Below are 24,340 nucleotides of genomic sequence, written 5' to 3'. Positions count from 1 at the left end.
TCTTCTGGTCCACTCTTGTTATTGAATACACCTTCAATCACTGTTTTGTTCAATCTGCTCTCTCTATCATATGCTTGGGGGAAGGGTGAGAGATGTCTTCATTTGTTTTGAAGAGCATCAGCTCACTCTACATTATTGCTGAACTGATCCTCCATTTCACTTCATCCTGTGTCTCATCAGTCATTTTTTCCACCCTTTCTTTCAGGTAGCAAGAACTAGAAGCTCAAGTACCTCCTGGATACAGGCTCCCTCATCACCTTCATTTTCATCTGACTCCATTTCCCTTCCTAGTCCATTTTTGTTTGAACGCCTGTTTGCCAGTTATTCACCATGCTTCTAACTTTCCCATTTCTGACTTTGAATGATATTTTGTTCAGCTTTATCTCCCTGATAGCCTCATCTCAATGAATTTCAACCTTGGTACGTTGGTTGGCTGAATTTCTCCATCCCCCTGATCAATCTCCTCCTGAACCTATTTCCATTCTTAGATCCGGCCCCGACATTGTCTTGAAACTTGCTGATGAAGCTGATGATGCTGTTGTGTGGCACAAGGATCTATATCTGGCTGAGGCTGAATGACAACGGTTTGACTCTTCTTGTCTCCCTCCGTATCATGACCCCCATTACCAAACACAATTCTCTTCCACAGATCTTACCCCACTTTGTTTTCCCAATCCTGTATTACCCAGTTCTACTTTCTCTCCAAGATTCATAAACACAGGGCTGTCTTACTGGATCCATTGTTCTGTCCCACTGAATCCATTTCTTGTTTCTGTCCCACTGAATCCATTTCTTCCTCTCTTGATCTCATTATTTTTCCCCTAGTGCATTCTCTATCCATCTACATCTGTGACTCTCTTCATGCTTTCCAGTCCTATGATGATTGGAGGTTTGCTGACCTCAATCATCTCTTTAGCCTAGATACTCAATTCCTCTACATCTTGATCCTTCACCAGGATGATCTCTGGCCTTCCATTTCTTCATCAAGAAGTTCTCCAACCAGTTTCCATCTACCACTGGCCACTTCTGTATGGTTGAACTCGTCTGCAACCTTGACAACCTTTAAATTCCATGGACTGACTCCAAATCAAAGATATTTTCTCTACATTACAACAGTGACTACACTTCAGAAGTACTTCATTGGCTGTAAAGCACTTTGGGACATCCTGAGGTTGTGAAAGGTGCAAGTCCTTTCCTTTTCTTATGTTGCTACAGGAATCTACATGAGTCCCAGCTATGCTTGTCTTTTCATGGAACACACGGAACACCGCTTGTTCCAATCCTAATCTAGCAGTTGGCTTTCCCCAGGTATCCATTGCAAGCCCACAAACTTCCATGACTATTTTAAATTTTTTTATTCGTTCATGGGATGTGGGCGTCACTGGCGAGGCCGGCATTTATTGCCCATCCCTAATTGCCCTTGAGAAGGTGGTGGTGAGCCGCCTTCTTGAACCGCTGCAGTCCGTGTATGTGAAGGTTCTCCCACAGTGCTGTTAGGAAGGGAGTTCCAGGATTTTGACCCAGCGATGATGAAGGAACGGCGATATATTTCCAAGTCGGGATGGTGTGTGACTTGGAGGGGAATGTGCAGGTGATGTTGTTCCCATGTACCTGCTGCTCTTGACCTTCTAGGTGGTAGAGATCGTGGGTCTGGGAGGTGCTGTCGAAGAAGCCTTGGCGAGTTGCTGCAGTGCATCCTGTGGATAGTACACACTGCAGCCACTGTGCGCCGGTGGTGAAGGGAGTGAATGTTTAGGGTGTTGGATGGAGTGCCAATCAAGCGGGCTGCTTTGTCCTGGATGTTGTCAAGCTTCTTGAGTGTTGTTGGAGCTGCACTCATCCAGGAAGTGGAGAGTATTCCATCGCACTCCTGACTTGTGCCTTGTAGATGGTGGAAAGGCTTTGGGGAGTCAGGAGGTGAGTCACTCGCCGCAGAATACCCAGCCTCTGACCTGCTCTTGTAGCCACAATATTTATACGGCTGGTCCAGTTAAGTTTCTGGTCAATGGTGACCCCCAGGATGTTGATGGTGGGGGATTCAGTGATGGTAATGCCGTTGAATGTCAAGGGGAGGTGGTTAGACTCTCTCTTTCTGGAGATGGTCATTGCCTGGCACTTGTCTGGCATGAAAGTTACTTGCCACTTATGAGCCCAAGCCTGGATGTTGTCCAGGTCTTGCTGCATGCGGGCTCGGACTGCTTCATTACCTGAGGAGTTGCGAATGGAACTGAACACTGTGCAATCATCAGCGAACATCCCCATTTCTGATCTTATGATGGAGGGAAGGTCATTGATGAAGGAGCTGAAGATGGTTGGGCCGAGGACACTGCCCTGAGGAACTCCTGCAGCAATGTCCTGGGGCTGAGATGATTGGCCTCCAACAACCACTACCATCTTCCTTTGTGCTAGGTATGACTCCAGCCACTGGAGAGTTTTCCCCCTAATTCCCATTGACTTCAATTTTACTGGAGCTCCTCGGTGCCACATTCGGTCAAATGCTGCCTTGATGTCAAGGGCAGTCACTCTCACCTCACCTCTGGAATTCAGCTCTTTTGTCCATGTTTGAACCAAGGCTGTAATGAGGTCTGGAGCTGAGTTGTCCTGGCGGAACCCAAACTGAGCATCGGTGAGCAGGTTATTGGTGAGTAAGTGTCGCTTGATAGCACTGTCGACGACACCTTCCATCATTTTGCTGATGATTGAGAGTAGACTGATGGGGCGGTAATTGGCCGGATTGGATTTGTCCTGCTTTTTGTGGACAGGACATACCTGGGCAATTTTTGACATTGTCGGGTAGATGTCAGTGTTGTAGCTGTACTGGAACAACTTGGCTAGAGGCGCGGCTAGTTCTCGAGCACAAGTCTTCAGCATTACAGCTGGGATGTTGTCGGGGCCCATTGCCTTTGCTGTATCCAGTGCACTCAGCCGTTTCTTTTGTTTCTTTACACCCTATTTCTTGCAAAGACTTCATCCTTTTCTCTTCGTTTCTTTTTATCCAGGGACACTGAGACCACTAGTGTCACAATGGCTGAGAGCAACTAACTCAGCACAGGCTGGAGACCGAACCATGGATATCTGGGTCTGTAGGCCTCAGGTGCCCATTGGGGGAAGGGAGTGGGGTGCTTATGGATTATTTAATAGACTCCTGATGGTGATTCATTTGAAATCTTATTGGGACTCCATAAACAGTCTGGAATTTGTGAAAATAACCTTCAGGAGTCGGAAAAAAGCTGACTTAAAAATAAAGCAGACAATTAAAGTGATAGAAATAATGTAAATTAAGAGTGACAGTGTGATGTTTGTACCAACACCCCCCCAACCCAACCACCCCACCACAGCACCTCATTTCTATGCTTTGAAAGGAAAATTAAAAGACGTCAAATCAAAGGGCATTGTGAATAATGAAACATCACCAATTTTTAACAGGTGAATTTTTATTCGGGTGACTTTAAGTGATGCCAGGACAACATCGAGTGTGTGCAGCCCAGAAGACATTTTAAAAAATAAATATATATTTTTCTGCTCATCAAGGTGAGGAATGTTGGAGTTGGGGAACGGAACTTTTCCCATTTCAGGCACCTGGTGTTAATGTCGAGCATAATCAGGACAGATATAGTAGAGCCAGGTACAGTGTAAAGCTCTCTCTATTTTTCCCCAACAATGTGCCTCAGCCCCAACCTCATAAGAATGCCCCCTACTGCACCATTGTGACATTTGTTCCATTTCCTATGGCAGCTATGCAATGTCCTTTGAATGAGATTGCCAATTAGTGGTAAATCACAGTATGTGTTTACTGAAATGCCCAGTTAGAGCTGGATTGAGACTACCTAAAATCTTTTTACATAAGATTACTAACAGTAAGCAGACGGAGGAGACTTTTATTCCATTAGCGTGGGCTGGATTTAAAACCAGTTGACAGAAGGGCAAGGACAGTCTTCAAGTCACTCCACCAGTTCTTCAGAAGACATTTCTAAGACTAGACTTTGCTCATTGTACCTTATTTTTAGTAAGTATTACATAACCAAGAACAGGACACCTTATTATAAATACAGAAAATGCTGGAAATACTCAGCAAGTCAGGCAGCATCTGTGGAGAAAGAAACAGAGTAAACGTTTCAGGTCAATGACCCTTTGTCAGATTCTGAAACATTAACTCTGATGCTGCCTGACTTGCTGAGTATTTCCAGCATTTTCTATTTTTATTTCAGATTTCCAGCATCCGCAGTATTTTGCTTTTTTTTATTATTATAAATATCACTCCACTTTTTAAGAAAGGAGAGAGAGGGAAACGGGGAATTACAGACCAGTTAGCCTAACATCTGTTGTGGGGAAAATGCTGGAGTCTATCACTAAAGATAGGGTGACTGAACATCTCGAGAATTTTCAGTTAATCAGAGAGAGCCAGCATGGATTTGTGAAAGGTAGGTCGTGCCTGACAAACCTGATTGAATTTTTTGAAGAGGTGACTAAAGTAGTGGACAGGGGAATGTCAATGGATGTTATTTATATGGACTTCCAGAAGGCATTTGAGACTGTTAGCTAAGATAGAAGCCCATGGAATCGAGGGAAAAGTACGGACTTGGTTAGGAAGTTGGCTGAGCAAAAGGCGACAGAGAGTAGGGATAATGGGTAAGTACTCACATTGGCAGGATGTGACTAGTGGAGTCCCACAGGGATCTGTCTTGGGGCCTCAATTATTCACAATATTTATTAATGACTTAGATGAAGGCATAGAAAGTCTCATATCTAAGTTTGCCAATGACACAAAGATTGGTGGCATTGTAAGCAGTGTAGATGAAAACATAAAATTACAAAGGGATATTGATAGATTAGGTGAATGGGCAAAACTGTGGCAAATGGGATTCAATGTAGACAAATGTGAGGTCATCCACTTTGGATCAAAAAAGGATAGAACAGAGTACTTTCTAAATGGTAAAAAGTTAAAAACAGTGGATGTCCAAAGGGACTTAGGGATTCAGGTACACAGATCATTGAAGTGTCATGAACAGGTGCAGAAAATAATCAATAAAGCTAATGGAATACTGGCCTTTATATCTAGAGGACTAGAGTACAAGGGGGCAGAAGTTATGTTGCAGCTTTACAAAACCTTGGTTGGACCGCACCTGGAGTAATGTGAGCAGTTCTGGGCACCGCACCTTCGGAAGGATATATTGGCCTTGGAGGGAGTGCAGCGTAGGTTTACTAGAATGATACCCGGACTTCAAGGGTTAAGCTAAGAGGAGAGATTACACAAATTGGGATTGTATTCTCTAGAGTTTAGAAGGTTAAGGGGTGATCTGATCGAAGTTTATAAGATATTAAAGGGAACAGATAGGGTGGATTGAGAGAAACTATTTCCGCTGGTTGGGGATTCTAGGAGTAGGGGGCACAGTCTAAAAATTAGAGCCAGACCTTTCAGGAGTGAGATTAGAAAACATTTATTCACACAAATGGTTGTAGAAGTTTGGAACTCTCTTCCGCAAACGGCAATTGATACTCGCTCAATTGCTAAATTTAAATCTGAGATAGATAGCTTTTTGGCAACCAAAGGTATTAAGGGATATGGGCCAAAGGCAGGTATATGGAGCTAGATCACAGATCAGCCATGATCTTATCAAATGGCGGAGCAGGTACGAGGGGCTGAATGGCCTACTCCTGTTCCTATGTTCCTAAATACCGTTTGCATTGAAATGATTTCCACACTTTCCTATCCCAAGCTATCGCCCATCCAGGCTTCCTGGTAGAATCATGTCGTATTGTCTTTTACCAACTGAAGTACCAGATATGTTCTCCAAACCTAGTCCAACTTAAACTGGCTAATCAACATTTAGTTTATGAAATCCTCTTTCGGAAGGTATCATTGTACATGAACAGGTGGCCTTTTTGCTCTTTCTCTACTTCCACAAGACATATTTGCTGAAATACCCCAGATTCCTGCGCATTCCCAGTCCCATGTGCTCCAGGTTTTAGTGCTGGTAGGATGTGACTTACTGTCAGATTTTTAAAAAAAATTCTGTTAATATGTGTTCTCTCTGCCTCATCTATCTGATTCCCATTGGGTTTCTGAGACATCCAATTCCCTGGAGATCTCGGGAGAGTCACCCCATGAACTCCTCTTTCACTGATTTATTATTGCAATTCAGATTCATTAATTCAAGAGAGAAAGGTCAAGATTCATTCTAATTCTCAACCAATGAACTTCTTGAGTTTTAGTTCAGTCTTACTGACTTGTACTGGCAAAAAAAAATCCAACATTAGAACCAAATCTTTCTCAAATTCTCATCTCTCGCCCTACCACTTCACAGAACTACTCTGAAAAAATTAAACTCAAAAGTAATACAGTGTGTAAATTCCAGGAACCAAGCAACTCATGATGATTCATTTTCCAGCTTTGGTGAAATGAAAAGTGAAGGACTTCATTAGGTTGCAAGCATAATGTTTATTTTAGTTCTTGTTGAATTTCATCTCCTGAGGCTTGTTATATGTTTGCTCTATTCGACTGCCCATCTCCTGGTCTATATCAAAGCTGCATTTTATTTCTTTACAAAACATATTTCCTTTAGTTAAGTGATTTTTTTGATGATAAAGTTAAATTTAGTAAGTTTAAAGGGGCACTATCTTCAGGATAACGCATTTGGCAAAGCCAATTTTTATGATATAAATACGTACATCATTGCTTATATGATGTAAATCACTTTGATGTGCAATGTTCAGTCACTTTGTTGATCCATAACTGTTCTCCCCACCCCACACAGAATAACTAAACACTTTCTCATGAAAATAATTCCCCTTTAAAAACTGCTTTACTCACCAAGGGGGCAGATGTTCGCTCTGTACTGTGTGTAACAAAATCGTAAATTTGTTTAAAAAGAACAGGCTTGCAATTTTGTTACACATAATGTGCAGAGTAAGTCTTCCCCCATTCTCCTTGTAATTTTTAAAGCATTTCTCCAGCACGGCATCTAACTCTATACCACACATATACAACCCCACTTCAAATAAAAGGGGTAAAGTGTTCTCCATTCACTGTTGATAAATGAAGGATCCTATTAATAAAGTCTTGAAGTTTGGTTTCACCATTCAACAATCAATTGTTGTCACTTCCTTTTATTGTCAAGATGATGAACATCAGCTCTATTTTTATGTGGTGTCAGGCTACATTCTATGATTGTGAAAAAGGTTACATGGGTGTAGTGTGTTTTATACAGAAAATTTCAAGGCCTTGCTGTCTGGAGAACATTTTTCTTGAATCTTAAGAATAACAAGTTGAACACTGTTATGCCCAGTCTACTTCTCCACTGGGTGGGCTGTTTTATTCATGAAAAGTAATGTCTTGTTCATTCAAACATTCTTAATTAGAGTCGCCACCTATTTGCAAGTCTGAAACCAGACATGAGCAAAGGAAGGGGTGAGATTAGGCTATCTGCTGACAATGAAAATTCATTGAAAACTTTAATGAATAATGCCTCCATGTCAGACACAGAGTTATGTGGAACTTTCTGGATAATTAGTCAACAACAATAACACCACCAACTTGCATTTAAGTAACGCCTTTAACTTGTAAAACGTCTCAAGGTGCTTCACAGGAGCGTAATCAGCCCAAATCTGACACCGAGCCAAAGAATGAAACATTAGGGCAGGTGACCAAATGCTTGGCCAAAGAAGTAGGTTTTAAGCAGTATCTTAAAGGAGGAGAGAGAGTTGGAGAGGCGGAGAGGTTTAGGGAGGAAATTCCAGAGCTTACGGCCTAGATGGTTGAAGGTATGGCCGCTAATGGTGGGCAAAGGAAGTGAGGGGATGCACAAAAGGCCAGAGTTGGAGAAACGCAAAACCAGACTTTCTGCTCCAAATGTGGACAGACGTCAACCCAATTCTGAGTCTGTTTTATTGAGCGTCAACTTAAGGAAGGCCTAGAACTTCAGGTATGCATGAAGTTTGAAGTTTAGGTCCTATCTTCACCCAATGAACAGGTGTATAAATATATTCCCACACAGATAATGGACTGTCAACGATTGCATGTGTGCCCACTGTCAGATTTCCAAAAGTGAATGGCTGCACCGAACTTCCAGGAATTATGGTGACAATTCTGTGCATTGGACCACGGAGGAATACAAAGATGTTCTCCCCCTCCCACACCAGGTTGGCATGTATCAATTAAAAAATGTAAAATCATTTAATTACCTTTAGTACTAAGGCTCCAGGCATAGGCATTAGCCATTTGCTCATCAAGCCTCTCTTGGAACTCTTAATGGGAAACAGAAGCTATCATCACACCCTCACCGAGATTTTCAACTCTTCCAGTGTAGGTCTACGTTACTTTTGACCATGTGAGATGTCCTGAACCTAAACTGGCCCAAATTGCAGGCTGTGTCTGGATCATGTTGCCTCATACTTCAATTTAGTGCTTGATTCAGAATCTTCTCATGTATATATGTGGTCACAATCTTTTCCGAGTCATGTTCATTCATATCAAAAAGATAGAGTTTCACTCTGTGTTACAACATGGATTTTTCATATCCAGGGTCAGGAATAAAATGTAAAATTGTTTAGTGTTTCTTTGTCTGCACACACCAACCCCGAGGATCTGAAAAACAGTACCCCACTGCATTGTATGTGATAACCGAATATTACGGATGAGGAATTTCAGTTATTTGATATGACACGAATTTATGAGCTTGTAATGAAGTTCCTCCTATAAGTTAAATGGTGCACTAAAGCATTTGTTAACTCCATCAACTAATGCTTGAAGGGCATCAACCTCAAACCAACTTTTCTTTGCGGCCTTCTTTGTTCCATTTTTGCTGGCCATTGAACACTCGACGATATTAGTCATACCGGAGCCACTATTTAAAGTGCTGAATCCACCTGACTATATGCTTTGGAGTGACTTAGAAGGCTATTTGCAAGTGGATTGTAATCAGTTCCTCATGTGCGCGTGTGTGGTGATGAATACGAGATGATTAAGTGAAAATGAGCAAAATTGAGTGATACCGGCAGCACCTCGCAACACACTAAAAACGTTAACACATACTGTGTATCCTAAGAGAAAATTTAGGGACAATAATGAAAGTCATGTGCAGGTAAATAGGAGGCAAATATACTTCATTAACTGTAGGCTTTAATTTGGGAACAAACTTCTTCGCCTTGGACTGTACCAAAACATCCAATTCAGCCCCTTCTGTTGGATTTTGTAGGAATGACCATTGCAAATTTAAGCTTGGACAAAATAGATTTTAGACCAGAGTTTTGTTCATTTGAGACTCAAGTTTCTCCAAAATGGTTAACTTTCTGCCTTTTCAGGTGCAGTCTTTCACATGGTCTGAGAGAGCGGGCACAAGCCTATTAATAGCACTGCATTAAATACAGGATGTTTGAATATAAATTTAAAAGTTGACTGGATTAGCCAAACTATTTGTGAAATGTGGGCTTTTTCAGATGCACATGACCACGTTCTTTCACCATTACAAAAGTACATTGAAGGTGTATCAGTTCTGTCTGTGTGAAGTGCAGCGTTAGAAATTCCTTTCTAATTAAAAAATTACAAAGTGACTGCTGACCTAATCCGTCTGTGACGTGCGAAGTTTTAATATTTCATTGATATTTTATGGAGTGTGCATTGTATCACAGAGCAATTATTCCTGAACCCTGTTTGGATAAGAACCAATAATCCCTCTCAGAAGTTCAACTTGGCCCTCTTAAGTAGGCTTTTTAGGGGACTACCCCAAGAAGAGGAGCTTTTACTGTGATGTGAAAATGCCACAAACCAGGTGATTGCTTTAGCCACAGTCAGTGGCTTCAGAAGAAGGATTGACCCTTGAACTTTCAGTGCTGTGAAAGTTCATACTCACTGTAGACAGAGGTATGGTAGGCACCGAGCAAAGGGGAAGGGGAGGCAAGAGTTCTGACAAGACCTTACGATAGGCATTTCATCTTGTGGTGGGTGGACCTCATACTTGGGTTCTCATCGTAACCATGAAGTTCTGATGTCAGAGGAGGATCGTATCTGACTGAACTGTAATGTCCCCAACAGTCAAGTGGCCTGCTACCTCATAGGAGTAGATTTTCATCTGGTTCAGTGTCACTGCTCACTCCCATAAGTGGACCTTATATCGTCTAGGGTTTGGAGTGTGCCCTTTTCTGCCTATTATCTAGATAAACAAGAGTGAGACGCTGAGATCATAATAGAGAATCCTGATGCTGTACACAGGCGACTGGAATAAATCATGCATCACCAATTGAATTATTCTCTGCCCCCTAAACAATGAGTTGGATTCGCATTCTTAACCAACTTGAGGTATAGGCTTTGAACCAGGTAGTTTTATTTACATAAGATAGATGAATGAACGTTTTGACAAAGAGAGTTATCATCCCTGTACTTAATATATACAAAAACAAGGACACTGTGGTGCTTTCTTTCTAAACACAGGCCTTCAACAGAAGACCACTTATTGTAAACTTTCTCAAGCTTAACTCTTTCCAAGCTAAGTTGTCCGCATCTTAAGGAACCCAGCTTTAAAGCTGTTGACTGTATGTTGAAACACTTTGACTGCAACTTGTCTCTCTGAGCCTGGACATCCTCATGCTGCTAATATTATTCCATGCACACTAAGATGTCAAGCTACAGCCAGTCAAGGTTCACTATTTTTCCAACTGATCAGAGAAATATCTGTCAATCAAAGTCCCTACCCAGGAAGGGAGCTAACCTTGATAGGGTTCTCCCAGTATTCTGACTGACTATTTGCTCCACTGGGTGAATTGAATATGATGACACCTTAAACAGCAAAGTATCTTGATGATGCTTCTATGGGACAATATTGGCTATTTCTGATGACTATGGGGTCAGATATTTGGGGATTGCAGAAAACAGATTACCTCTTCTCCCCAGGATGCTTAACCAATGGACGTCCAATACCAGATACCAGATACCAATGTTTCAGACTACCAGTGTGGAGGCCAAAATAAATTCATCCCATGAGGGTTTTTTTTGCTGACCACTGTCTGCTCTAAACCAATAGCTTCTGACAAGAATACTTTGTGTGGCATTGGGAGTTAAACCCTTACAAGTTGATTCTAGCAGTGCAATACAATACAAGTAAAAGAAAATCAATACAGACAATTTTGCCATTATTTTTGCTGAAACAAAATTCAAAGAATATGCCTGGCAGATCTGCAGGAGGTCAGGGAGCCTCCAGGCTTGCAGAAGAAGCAGTGCAAGGGCTGTTGCTGGAGGTGAGGGAGAGCCTTTTTGGCGTAAAGCGTCACACGGCCCCAAGGAGATCTGGGCTAGTGCGGTCAATGCCAATCGAACCATTCTAAATCTCGCCAGACAGGCCAGAAAGAAGTTTACTGACCTTCCCAGGTCAGGCAAGGTAAGAGGAGCCAGCGACACTTGCCGAGAATGTATAGTACAAACATATCTGTCACTTACAATGACCTCTCACCCCCACACTCTATCAGAGTACTCCAGTTGCTTTACCATCAGTGGCTAAGAGGCAGCACAGTGTCCTTAACACCCACAGCCTTCACCTGGAAGTGTTCCTTCACTCACATCCCACAGAAGAGCCTCCCACGGAATGTAATTGCTTGTTGTACGTGCCAGTCATCGCACCTATTGTGGGCTGGATGATAATAGTTGGGTTTTACTGCATGTCACGGTAACGGTAACCCTTTTTTGCTTCTTTTCCTAGAACAACAGTCCATAACATTAGCGAGTGCAGCGAGAAGTAATGGTCCCTAAAATTATAACCTCTCAACCTCTTGAGGAAAAAGCTCTTCCGATCCAATGGAGGGAGGTATTAGAGATGTGGGAGATGGGGGAGTAGGAGGACATGTGCCAGCTGTTGGTTTGTGATGAACTTCTGTTTCTCATCCTTTTGTACCCCCGCATTAACTGTCAGCAAACCATATCATGAAACTCTAATGTCATTCCCTCTACTACAAGTTACTCTGAGCTTGTTTCATCAGGAAACCAGCGTAACCTCTCCTTCTCTTCTTTCTGATGTGCCTGAGGAAGAACCCACAGTTGCCAGCACATCTAGCTCTGCCAGCACTTCATGCAACCTGCCATTACCCACTCTATCTCTTTCGAACTTCACCTCAGTGACATTCACAACAGGGCAATCAAAGAGGGAGCTAGAGGGGAGTGAGCTGAGTGACACACAAAGCACAGATGAGCATGAGTGCCTACTGGTGACACATAAGGAGGGAGATGTTGCTGGCTGGAGGGCTAAATTGTGTAGTCTCTTGGATGAGGAACCTGGCGATCTAAATCTCAGAGGTCCTGCTTTTAAAAGCACAATGCTTGCAGAGAATCAATTGTTGATGGCGATTCAGCTGTGGCTCAGTGGGTAGCAGTCTTGCCTCTTAATCTTAAAGGTTGTGGGTTCAAGTCCGACTCTAGAGATTTATAGCATATAATCTAGGCTGATACCTCAGTACAATACTGAGGGACTGCAGTGCTGTCTTTTGGATGAGATATTAAATCAAGGCCCCATCTGCCCTCTCAGGAGGATGTAAAAGATCTTATGGTATTATTTCAAAGGAGAGCAGGGGAGTTCTGCTCAATATTTATCTCTCAACCAACATTACTAAAATAGATTATCTGGTCACTGGGACCTTGCTGTGTGTAAATTTGCTGCCATGTTTCCTACATTACAACAGTGACTGTACTTCATTGGCTGTAAAGCGCTTTGGTACGTCCTGAGGTCATGAAAGGCGCTACATAAATGCAAGTCTTTCTCTTTTTTCATGCCAGTGTGCTTCAGATGGCGGCTCAGACAGAGAAGTCCACTAGCAGCATGCAGGACAATGGAGGACAGGTTTGCGACTTGTAGTCCACTGTGGAGAGTGCAGCAGTTCCAGGGACAACTGCAGAAGAGGGCCACATGACAGTGGCCCTAAGGTCTGTGCTTCTTCCATCAATATTCAAACTGCTATCATAGAGGCCTGAGGTCTCAGATTGGAGAGGGATATCTCTCATGACCTCCAAAAAATTGCAGACAGGTTGCAGACAAACCACACTGGGCTTCACTGGTCTCATTGGCAGTATTAGGGATGGGCAATGAATGCCGGCCTCACCAGCGATGCCCACATCCCATGAACAAATAAAAAAAAAATTCAATGAGATCAATGGCCAATTTCAGCCAGCACCCACTACTAGTGGCATGGAAGTAACAGGCACAGATAATTGTGTTGTCTCTCCTGATGGCAGCTGATGGAGCCTTCCAGCCAACCCCTTCAATGCAGGCATGTGTGGTTAATCCCCTTGCTGCCTGCGGGGGCCTTCCTCCTCCAGGTCCTCCATGATGAGGCCTCTCTGTAAAACAAAGTTGTGTGGCATTCAGTAAGCAACCATGATCCCTGAGAGCCTGGGTGGACTGTATTTCGGGATAACCCTAGCTCAATCTTGGAAATATATCGCCGTTCCTTCATCGTCGCTGGGTCAAAATCCTGGAACTCCCTCCCTAACAGCACTGTGGGAGAACCTTCACCACACGGACTGCAGCGGTTCAAGAAGGCGGCTCACGAGCATTCAAGGGCAGAGGTCATTTCCACCCATTCTGCTTAACTAGGTTGCCTTTCGGTGTTGGTTTTCGGATCATTTTTGGGCGATTTTTAAATTGACAGACCTCGCTCCGTTTTCAGGCGCGTTCGTTCAGCTTCCAGGGGTCCGGCCGAGTTCCTCCTGGTATCCCCTTCTCAAGGGCAATTGGGGATGGGCAATAAATGCTGGCCTTGCCAGTGACGCCCACATCCCAAGAACGAACAAAAAAAAAATCCAGACAACTGAAGCACACCTTCATCAGCGGTGTGCTCAGTTATTCCTTTGGCGCATGACCAGACCGCAGTGCTCAGCTGGTGTCCTGGGATACCGCAGTGCTGTCAAGAGCCATCGCTGCAGAGAGTAGCCTTGATCTCTCTGGCGTCATTCCGAGACTTGCCAAAGAATGCTGCCTTAAAATGAAGACAGGGTGGCACCTCCCAAGGGAGTGAACATTCACCTGCATAATGCAGTGCTGCTGGTCACAAAACAAGCTGCACATTGAGGGAGTGGAATCCTTCTCGGTTGACGATGGCTGATTCCTTGGACGTTCTGAAATCCTGGCAATCTGAAAGTGCCCTGTCTTGGTCCGTGGGGAAGGAGATAAAATTGCTTTGCTGCAGCAAACAATGCAGCTGTGAGTTATGGTGGTGTCGTAGTTATGTTACTGAATGTGTAACCCAGAGGCCTGGACTACTAATCCAGAGAATGTGAGTTCAAATCATGGTAGTTTGATCATTTGAATTTAGTTTTTTTAAAAAAAATCTGGAAATAAACAGCTGGCCTTAGCAAAAGTGATTGTGAACACAACTGGCTCACTAAAGCCCTTTAGGGAAGGAAACCTGCCGTCCTTACCCAGTCTGGCCTATAGGTGACTCCAGTCCCACGCCAATATGCCCTAGCAAGCCGCTCAGATGTATCAATCAAACGACTTCAGTGGTTCAAGAAGGCGGCCCGCTACCACCTTTTCAGAGAAACTAGTGTTAGGGTATAAATGCCTTGCCAGCAACGTTCACAACCCGAGAATTAATTTTAAAAAACGTTCCTTTGTACATCTGTGCACAGCGGATTGGCTAATGTTACTGATGTCACGAGTGTCAACCTGGAACGACCTTGTATCATAAAAGTTCAGGGGGTTTGTGACTTTAGCAGCGAATGGCAGAGTGGTACCTTGTTCTGGAGGTGGGCTGCAGTCCACCTGAGCATGTGGCATAAGTGATGGTTTCCTCGGTAAAGCGAATCCTCCCAAGCACTGCTCCTCTGACAAATGCAGGTATGTGCATCTGTGCCTGGTGTAGGGGATGCCGATAGATGGGTACCATACAATTCAAATGCTGCCTTACCAGTCTGGCTTCCTTCCACTGCTCCTGCTCCTCCTCCTTTTCTTCCAAAATGCAGTAGCATGGGAGGATTGCCAATGAGAAACCTATTGTAGTCTGTCTGAAACGGTTGCGGGTGAGGGGGGCGGGGGGATGGGAGTCCCGCAGCAAATGCCACAAAAGCAACAACAAAAAAAACTACCTCCAAGAATGAGTCAGAAATAAGGCTTCAATTGATTGAGGTTGACAGTCTTTCAAATTCTCTTTCACCTTCTCCTTTATGGGCAAGGAGAAGAAACGGGGCAAATTGGACATCAATGGCAGATAATGGGGCATGTGACATTGCCGGTTTCACTTTATTTGCACGGATCCACCTAAAAATGGGCAGAGACGTCCTACGGCTGCCAGAACTGATAGCCGGAAATGGGGCCAATGGAAGGGAGGTCCACGACAAATAAACCCACACAAGTTTCCATTCAGATTTGCTCGTAAATCCGAGCTCTCAACTTTCTCATTTTGCATCTTAGAGTAGAGACATTCATTCGGGCGTGCACTCCTCGATAGTACGCAAATTGCACAGCTGCATTACAATAGTGTAAACTGTGATCTCCTTTGGCAACATGGATCCTTCTGCTGAAAGACTCCTGGTTAAGAGTCAGGTAACAATAGCAACGAGCTGAGCAAAATTAGCAGACGAAAAATTCTTTCACGCATGTTGAATAAGGCATTGATTTGTGCTTTGTAAAACACTGACAAAGGAAGAAAATTAACAACAGGCATGATGATCAGGAAAGGTTACAGGCATCACAATACAGGATTGCAAGCTGAAACTAGCACATCATTTTCATGCCAAACTCAACATTCCTAAGAGAAAGATTTCTGTGCGTCAATGATATGTAGACTTATCAACTCAGAGATCCCAAGGCCAAATGGTGGGTCTCAGATATAAATTGACAGTTATTACAGTCACAAATATCCCTATCTTACTGGGGCAAATTCAGAGAGATCAGCATCTCACTTGGACAAAGGCTGTAAGACATGTTTTGCCAACTCCCAAGGCCTTCAGGCCACATTAATTCAGTATATTCAGATTAATATTGTATCAGTGCTCCTGTGTATGAGGGAAAAATCCACTAGACAAGTAACTGGCTGGTGGCAAATAATGTTTTATTCAGAGCGTGTTCAGGCTGCCTGTTCTGCCAAGGTTTTTAAATTATATTTCTAATATATCTTTGATTGGGTTCATCTCCTTTGCTCTTAGCCATCTTCTTGTGCTGTCTGGTGTATCTGACTGGCAGCATATATTTTCATCAAAGTATTATGAACAGCAAGCCAAGGCAGACTCCCTTTGAGTCCGACATTCAATAACCCATCTAATGCCAAAATATTTTGCAGTGGTGCTGAAAATGTGGGACTGAACCAGGCAGAGACAATGAAACTGGAGCTGATTCGGTTCAATCTAAATTCACGTAAGCTAATCAAACTCAGGGCCAGAATCAATTTTTTTTCAAAATCTCTGTTTCTGCACATTCCCATCAATGGGTAAACTGTGAACTTGTCACTCAATAGACAGAGATAGGTATACAGAGCACAAAAGCATCAAGGAGGAATACTGGCATCGCCCCTAGTCAAGTGGGTCGATGTGGTAGGACTTGTGTGTGGCTTTCTGAGATCCCTCATATGCCCGATTTCCAATCACAGCCATGTGCTGGTGGTCTGCTTGTTCTGAGAGACGGAGGGAATGTCTTAATGGGATTCCAGCTCATGTCACTCACACAACATTTTTCTTTCTTGTTCTTCCTCCTTATCCTGAAAGCATGGACCCACTCCAGAGACTTGAGCACATAATCCAGGCTGATACTTTAGTGCAGTACTGAAGAAGTGCTGCACTGTTGGAGGTGCCGTTTTTCGAATGAGACGTTAAACTGAGGCCCCATCTGCCCTCTCAGATGGACGTAAAAGATCCCATGGCACTATTTCGAAGAAAAGCAAGGGAGTTTTCCCTGGTATCATGGCCAATATTTTTCCCTCAGCCAACACCAAAAAAAGATACCTGGTCATTATCACATTGCTGTTTGTGGGACCTTACTGTGTGTAAATTGGCTGCTGTGTCTCCTATATTATAACAGTGACTACTCTTTAAAAGTACTTCATTGGCTGTAAAGTGTTTTAGGACATCCTGAGTTCACGAAAGGCGTTATCTAAATGCAAGTCTTTCTTTCTTGATGGAGGTACAGTTCCACAGAGTCCAGCAGGCCTTTGGCAGTCTTGTTGAAGTGGACATTCTTCATGTGTAAACCGAGGCAGTCCGAGTTGGTAGTTATTCTAACAAAGGGGCGTCACAGCCAAGCTTCATCCTGTCCTTGCCCAACAATCAGGTCTGCGCCTTTTCCAGCAGGGTTCACTAGACAGCAGGAGCAAGACCCCTGACTGATGCTTCCCCCCTTCCCATCCAATGGATGCTGAGGCCAATTGTAGTGCCCCCACTAATGGTCCAGCTGAGATCAACTAACTCAGCACAGACTGGGAGTAGAACCCAAAACATTCTAGTCCATACATCATGATACCACATGGTCCAATATGTTTATTCACAGGACCATTGAAGAGATAAGGGAGGTCAACCCATGTCACTGAAATACACCCCCACTGCCCAGTTACAGAGTGGCATTAACCAGATATGTAATCAGCATGATGCTTGCTCATTCATTTGCAGGTGGGTGCACACCTTAGTGTATGTAATAAAAGATTAAAAAGTTAGCATGTCACAGAAGAGAAGGATATCTTTTGCTCTGTGATATCCTTCTATTTGATGCCTTCATTATGGTGCACTCCATCAGGTACATAGTTTCATACCTCTCTCACACTCTCATTCCCCATTTCTTTTTCCAATTTTGCTCTATTTGTCTCCCTTATTCTCCAGATGGCACTGGCCCATGCTTGTGTCATGGGGCATTAGGCATTTTGACTTTTCAATATGAATCTGGCTGATTCTGATGAATACTCTGTATTTCTGCATTAATTTTATTGCATTTCCTTCCTCTACAATATCTCTTTATCTTAGTTACGGACAGGAGTCATCATCAGAGCAACAATTATTGAGTAGATGTTTTCTCAGCAAAGCAAAAGTCGCAGATATTTAGTAATCTGCCTTACAATTCCTTCAATGTTTCTTGCATGGTTAGAGGTACAAAATGTGATGTTCTGAACAAAATGAGTACAATTTATATTGTCTTGCAGCAAAAGAATTCAATTCAGCAGGTCTTGCCCACAATTATTGAAAAAAAACAGACTGTGCCATTGGGCTAGAGGGTGGGTTTTTATAATAAGAACCAAAACCCCAAAATGAAGCTAAAATTAAACCAACCTGCATCTTTACTTCTTCACCAAACATCTCAGCAACAGTTATTTAGTGTCAATAAACAGCTTCTGTTTATATAACATGTGCAAATGTAACACTGGCTATTTAGAACTCCCCTCTTTACTTAGGTGATGGTGCAGTACTTCCAGGAATGCCCTTCTTTAAGTTAACCCTTTCTCTGCTGTTCTCATTTTGGTGAGCGTTCTTAGATACATGTGACGGAAAGAGACTGCAACGACCTCAATCATTTGGAACATATTCAAAAATGTACAACATTTCACTTGTCACACTGGGATATGTTGACAGCCCTCTGGTAACTTCAGCCAACTGGATGTTCACTTGTGAGCCTGGGTGGTGTTGTTGCCCTAAGCTCTGGAATTCCCTCCCCAAACCTCTCCGCCCCCCCCTACCTCTCTCTCCTCCTTAATACCTACCTCTTTAACCAAGCTATTGGTCACCTGTCCTAATATCTCCTTATGTGGCTCAGTGTCAAATTTTGTTCGATAACACTCCTGTGAAGCGCCTTGGGATGTTTTCTAAATTAAAGGTGCTATATAAATGCAAGTCTTTGTTGTTGTTGTTGTTTTAAAATAAATAGGTTTCTGCTGACATTAAAATCACACCAATCAGGAGATACAGACTTGAACATCAGGAAGGTATCTTACCATGGGCAGCATCACAACCAGATCTGATCGCGTCCTCATCCGACACTCATACACAAACACACCTGCCAGTAGGACTCACTGCACAGTGATTAGGAAGTGGGACTCCGATTGATTTTGGTTCTTTGCTAGTTTGGGGACATTGAGAGATTTTGCCGACAGTGAGCTTTTTAAAATATTAAACTCCTTGTGACTGGTAAGTTCTTGCATGAAGCAGGATAAGTTCACAAGATCACAATATAACTCCGGATGAAGAAGAAGCCACCCAAAAATCTAAATCTACCCCATAGGTTCCAGTTAGTCCACTTGGCATGTGAATTCCTCAAAGAAATCAAGGAGGTTGGTCAAGCATGGTCTTTCCCCATGGAATCCATAATGGCTACTAGTTACTGCTAATGATTCATTGCACTATTTTACATGGAATGGAGGTGAGAGCAATGAGTCAATGGTCACCGGCAGCTGCTTGGGAGAAGTTCAAACACCTTTGTCTTCAAAATATCTCAGTTGATAGCTAGCACTCACAGAGCGATAGAAAAAGCTGCAGATAGGTTAACAACACCATTGCATTGATCACTGATTCCTGTTTTTCAAGAGTATTCCATTGAATGTGGAAAGTGGTAACAGAAATCTGTACAATTAACACTTGGTCTTGAAGCCACCTTTATGTCAAACTAAAACTGTGAAGATCATACTGACTGTCAAATTACTGTAATAGATGAATTCTGTCAGGAGGCTGTAGAAAATGAAGGATGCTAATAGCTGTGTGTTTTCCCTCAGTTTAATACGTTTGCAAATGGACAAAAAGATTTGACTGTAATAACTCCAATTGTGCTCCATCAAAATGGAAAATAATAGCAGATTATTTACCAGGCTCCAGATTCATGAATTGAGGGCAAGGTGAGACTGTGAACATAAGGGAGGTAATTTTGACTTTGTGCGATGGTGTAAAGCAATAGCGAATTGGCAGCCTGTTTAACATCTCTCTCAATTTTCATTTCTAATTCATCCTCCCAAAACCCATCGGAGGAACCTGACTGACATCTGAGATAATGTGGAAACATTTCTGTTAGGTGTTTTGCACCGGTAAGTGATTTGTGAATTTGTTGCTTTAGTACTTTGGGGGAGTAGGAATTCATTCACCGGCCGGTTGATTAGGTTTCAGCTTTCTCCCATTGAACACAATGGAAAGTGCAAGGTCGATTGTTAAAGCTATCAAGCTCATTTCTTGTTAGCCTCTTATGCTGTCCCTGCGAGTCAATGGGAATACATGCACTTTATCAGGAGCTTCTTTAGAATTGGTAATATACCTGAATATCTCATCACTCCTGAGAAAGTGTCTTGAATTGAGAAATCTTCATGGCCTTGAAAGAACTATTAACTCTAATAATGGTTCTTGGGTTCTTCTAAGAGGTGTGTAACTGAAATGTCCCAGCTCTTTTCAGTTGCTGACAGACTGCTTGTCTATTCCCATTGTTTTCTATTTTTATATCAACTCTAATTTTTCTTTTTCTCTTTGTCTTTCTTTCTGTAAAAATAAGTCCCTGAAAATAGTTTCCCTGCCAAAACTTACCCTTAAAAAATTCTAAAGTTCATGCTTTACTTTATTTTCAGTTCACCTCTCAGTCTTCTCTTTTCTAAAGAAAAGAGTCCCAGTCTGTTCAGTCTTTCCTGATAGTTATAACCTCCCAGTTCTGGTATTATGCTAGTAAATCTTTTTTGCACCTTCACCAGTGCCTCTATATCCTTTTAGTAATATGATCAGAATAGAGCACAGTACTCTAAATGTGGTCTAACCAAGGTTCTATATAAGTTCAACATAACTTCCCTGCTTTTGAATTCTATTCCTCTAGAAATGAACCCCAGTGCTTTTTTTTTGCATTTTTTATGGCTTTGTTAACCCGCGTCCCTACTTTTAACGATTTGTGAATTTGCACCCCTAGATCCCTTTGCTCCTCTATCCCATTTAAACTCATACTTTCCAAGGAGTAGGTGGCCTCCTTATCCCTCCTAGCGAAATGCACCACCTCATACTCATCTATATTGAAACTCATTTATCATTTACATGCCCATTCTGCAGGTTTATTAAAATCTTTGGTATTTTGTCTCTGTCTTCCTCAGTATTAACTATATCTCCCAACTTGGTGTCGTCTGCAAATTTTGATATTGTACTTCCGATTCCTGACTCCAAATCATTTAAGTAAATGGTGAACAACAGTGGTCCCAGCACCGATCCCTGCGGAACACCACTGCCAAACCTTCCATCAGTCGGAGTAACTACCTGTAACCCCTGCTCTCTGTTTTCTGTTTTGTAGCCAGCTTGCTATCCATTCTGCTACCTGTCCCCTGACTCCACATGCTCTGAGCTTAGTCATGAGTCTACTATGCGGCACCTTATCGAAAACCTTTTGTAAATCCAAGCGTAGTACATCCACTGCATTCCCTTGGTGTACTCTTTCTGTTACTTCTTCAAAGAATTCAATAAGGTTGGTCAAACATGAGCTTCTCTTTTGAAATTCATGCTGACTATTGTTCTCAGTTTCTAGATGTTTTTCTATTACACCTTTGATTAAAGATTCCATTATCTTTCCTTCCACCGACATTAAGCTAATTGGTCCATAGTTCCCTGGACTTGTTCCATCTCCCTTTTTAAATACAAGAATCACATTAGCTGTTGGCCAGTCCTCTGGCACTATTCCCTTTTTTAATGATTTTTTATATATATATATATATATACACACACAATAGTGCCTCTGCTATCTCTTCCCTAAATTCTTTTAACATGCGCAGATGCAATCCATCCGGACCAGACGTTTTATCCTCTCTAAGTTTGACTAGTTTATCAATTATCTCCCCTCTTTCTATCTTCAATGTCTTAATATCTTTATTTATCTCTTCTTCTAATATATCCACCATGTTAGTCTCCCTGGAAAATACTGAAGCAAAGTAATTATTCAATATTTCTGCCATTTCTCTGTCATTATCTATGAATTTATCTTGTGCATCCCTTAGTGGCCCTATCCCTATCTTAATTTTCCTTTTGTTATTTATATAGAATATTATGTGTCTGTAGAATACTTTATTATTTCTCTTTATATTCAGGTGCAGTCTAGGTGCATTCCCACGAGGGGGAAAGGTAGGGCAACTAAAACCAGAGCTCCTTGGATGACGAAAGAGATAGAGAGTAAGATGAAGCAGAAAAAGGGGGCGTATAACAGATGTCAGGTTGATAATACAAGTGAGAACCAGGCTGAATATAGAAAGTTCACAGGGGAAGTGAAAAAGAAAATAAGAGAGGCAAAGAGAGAGCATGAAAATAGATTGGCGGCTAATATAAAAGGGAATCCAAAAGTCTTCTATAGGCATATAAATAGTAAAAGAGTAGTAAAGGAGGGGTGGGGCCGGTTAGGGACCAAAAAGGAGATCTGCGCATGGAGGCAGAGGACATGGCTGAGGTACTAAATGAATACTTTGCATCTGTCTTTACCAAGGAAGAAGATGCTGCCAAAGCCACATTAAGTGAAGAGGTAGTTGAGATACTGGATGGGCTAAAAATTGATAAAGAGGAAGTAATAGAAAGGCTAGCTATACTTAAAGTAGATAAGTCACCCGGTCTGGATGGGATGCATCCTAGGTTGCTGAGGGAAGTAAGGGTGGAAATTGCGGAGGTACTGGCCATAATCTTCCAAACATCCTTAGATACGGGGGTGGTGGCAGAGGACTGGAGAATTGCAAATGTACACCCTCGTTTAAAAAAGGGAGTAAGGATAAACCCGGCAACTACAGGCCAGTCAGCTTAACCTCGGTGGTGGGGAAACTTTTAGAAACAATAATGCGGGGCAAAATTAACAGTCACTTGGACAAGTTCGGATCAATTAAATTAAAAGCACGGATTAATTAATTAAAAGCACGGATTTGTTAAAGGCAAATCATGTTTAACTAACTTGATAGAATTTTTTGATGAGGTAACAGAGAGGGTTGATGAGGGCAATGCAGTTGATGTGATGTATATGGACTTCCAAAAGTGCCGCATAATAGGCTTGTCATCAAAGTTGAAGCCCATGGAATAAAAAGGGCAGTGGCAGCATGGATACAAAATTGGCTAAGTGACAGGAAACAGAGAGTGCTGGTGAACAGTTGTTTTTCGGACTGGAGGAAGGTACACAGTTGTGTTCCTCACAGGTCGGTACTAGGACCACTGCTTTTATTGATATATATTAATGACTTGGACTTGGGTGTACAGGGCACAATTTCAAAATTTGCAGATGACACAAAACTTGGAAGTGTAGTGAACAGTGAGGAGGATATAGACAGGCTGGTGGAATGGGTGGACACGTGGCAGATGAAATTTAATGCAGAGAATTGTGAAGTGATACATTTTGTTAGGAAGAAAGATGAGAGGAATTATAAACTAAAGGGTACAATTCTGAAGGGGTGCAGAACAGAGAGACCTGGGGGTATATGTGCACAAATCACTGAAGGCGGCAGAGCACGTTGAGAAAGTAGTTAAAAAGGCATATGGGATCCTAGGCTTTATAAATAGAGGCATCGAGCACAAAAACAAGGAGGTTATGATGAACCTTTATAAAACACTGGTTCGGCCACAACTGAAGTATTGGGTCCAATTCTGGGCACCACACTTTAGGAAGCATGTGAAGGCCTTAGAGAGGATGCAGAAAAGATTTAGTAGAATGGTTCCAGGGATAAAGGACTTTAGTTACGTGGATAGACTGGAGAAGTTGGGGTTGTTCTCCTTAGAGCAGAAAAGGTTGAGAGGACATTTGATAGAGATTTTCAAAATCATGAAGGGTCTAGACAGAGTAGATAGAGAGAAATTGTTCCCATTGGCGGAAGGGTCAAGAACCAGAGGACATAGATTTAAGGTGATTGGCAAAAGAACCAAAGGTGACATGAGGAAAAACTTTTTTACACAGCGAGTGGTTATGATCTGGAATGCACTGCCTGAGGGGATGATGGAGGCAGATTCAATCATGGCCTTCAAAAGGGAATTGGACAAGTAATTGAATGGGAAAAAAATTGCAGAGCTATGGGGAAAGGGCGTGGGAGTGGGACTAGCTGGATTGCTCTTGCAGAGAGCAGGGGGGCACAGGCTTAATGAGTGAAATGGCTTCTTTCTCTGCTGTAACCATTCTATGATTCTATATTCTTTGATAATTTAAGTCCGTATTTCCTCTTTGCCTTTCTAATTTTATTTTACTTCTTTCCTAACCTCTTCATATTCCCTTTTATCATCCTCTCCTTTATTTTGGCCTTATCTCCTTATTCATCCATCATGTTTCATTATTAACTAGTTTGTTCTTGTTTTTTAGCTGTATATATTTCTCCTGAACTTTACTGATCACCTTTTTACATATTTCCCACTGCTATTTTATCTCTATGTTTGTCAGTATTTTTTCCAGTTTATCTTCCCTTGTTCCATTCTCATCCCCTCAAAATTAGCTTT

The sequence above is a fragment of the Heptranchias perlo genome, chromosome 19 (assembly GCF_035084215.1).
Source record: "Heptranchias perlo isolate sHepPer1 chromosome 19, sHepPer1.hap1, whole genome shotgun sequence".
Taxonomy (NCBI): Eukaryota; Metazoa; Chordata; class Chondrichthyes; order Hexanchiformes; family Hexanchidae; genus Heptranchias; species Heptranchias perlo.
The sequence above is the reverse complement of the archived record's forward strand: the minus strand, read 5'-3'. Positions refer to the sequence as shown.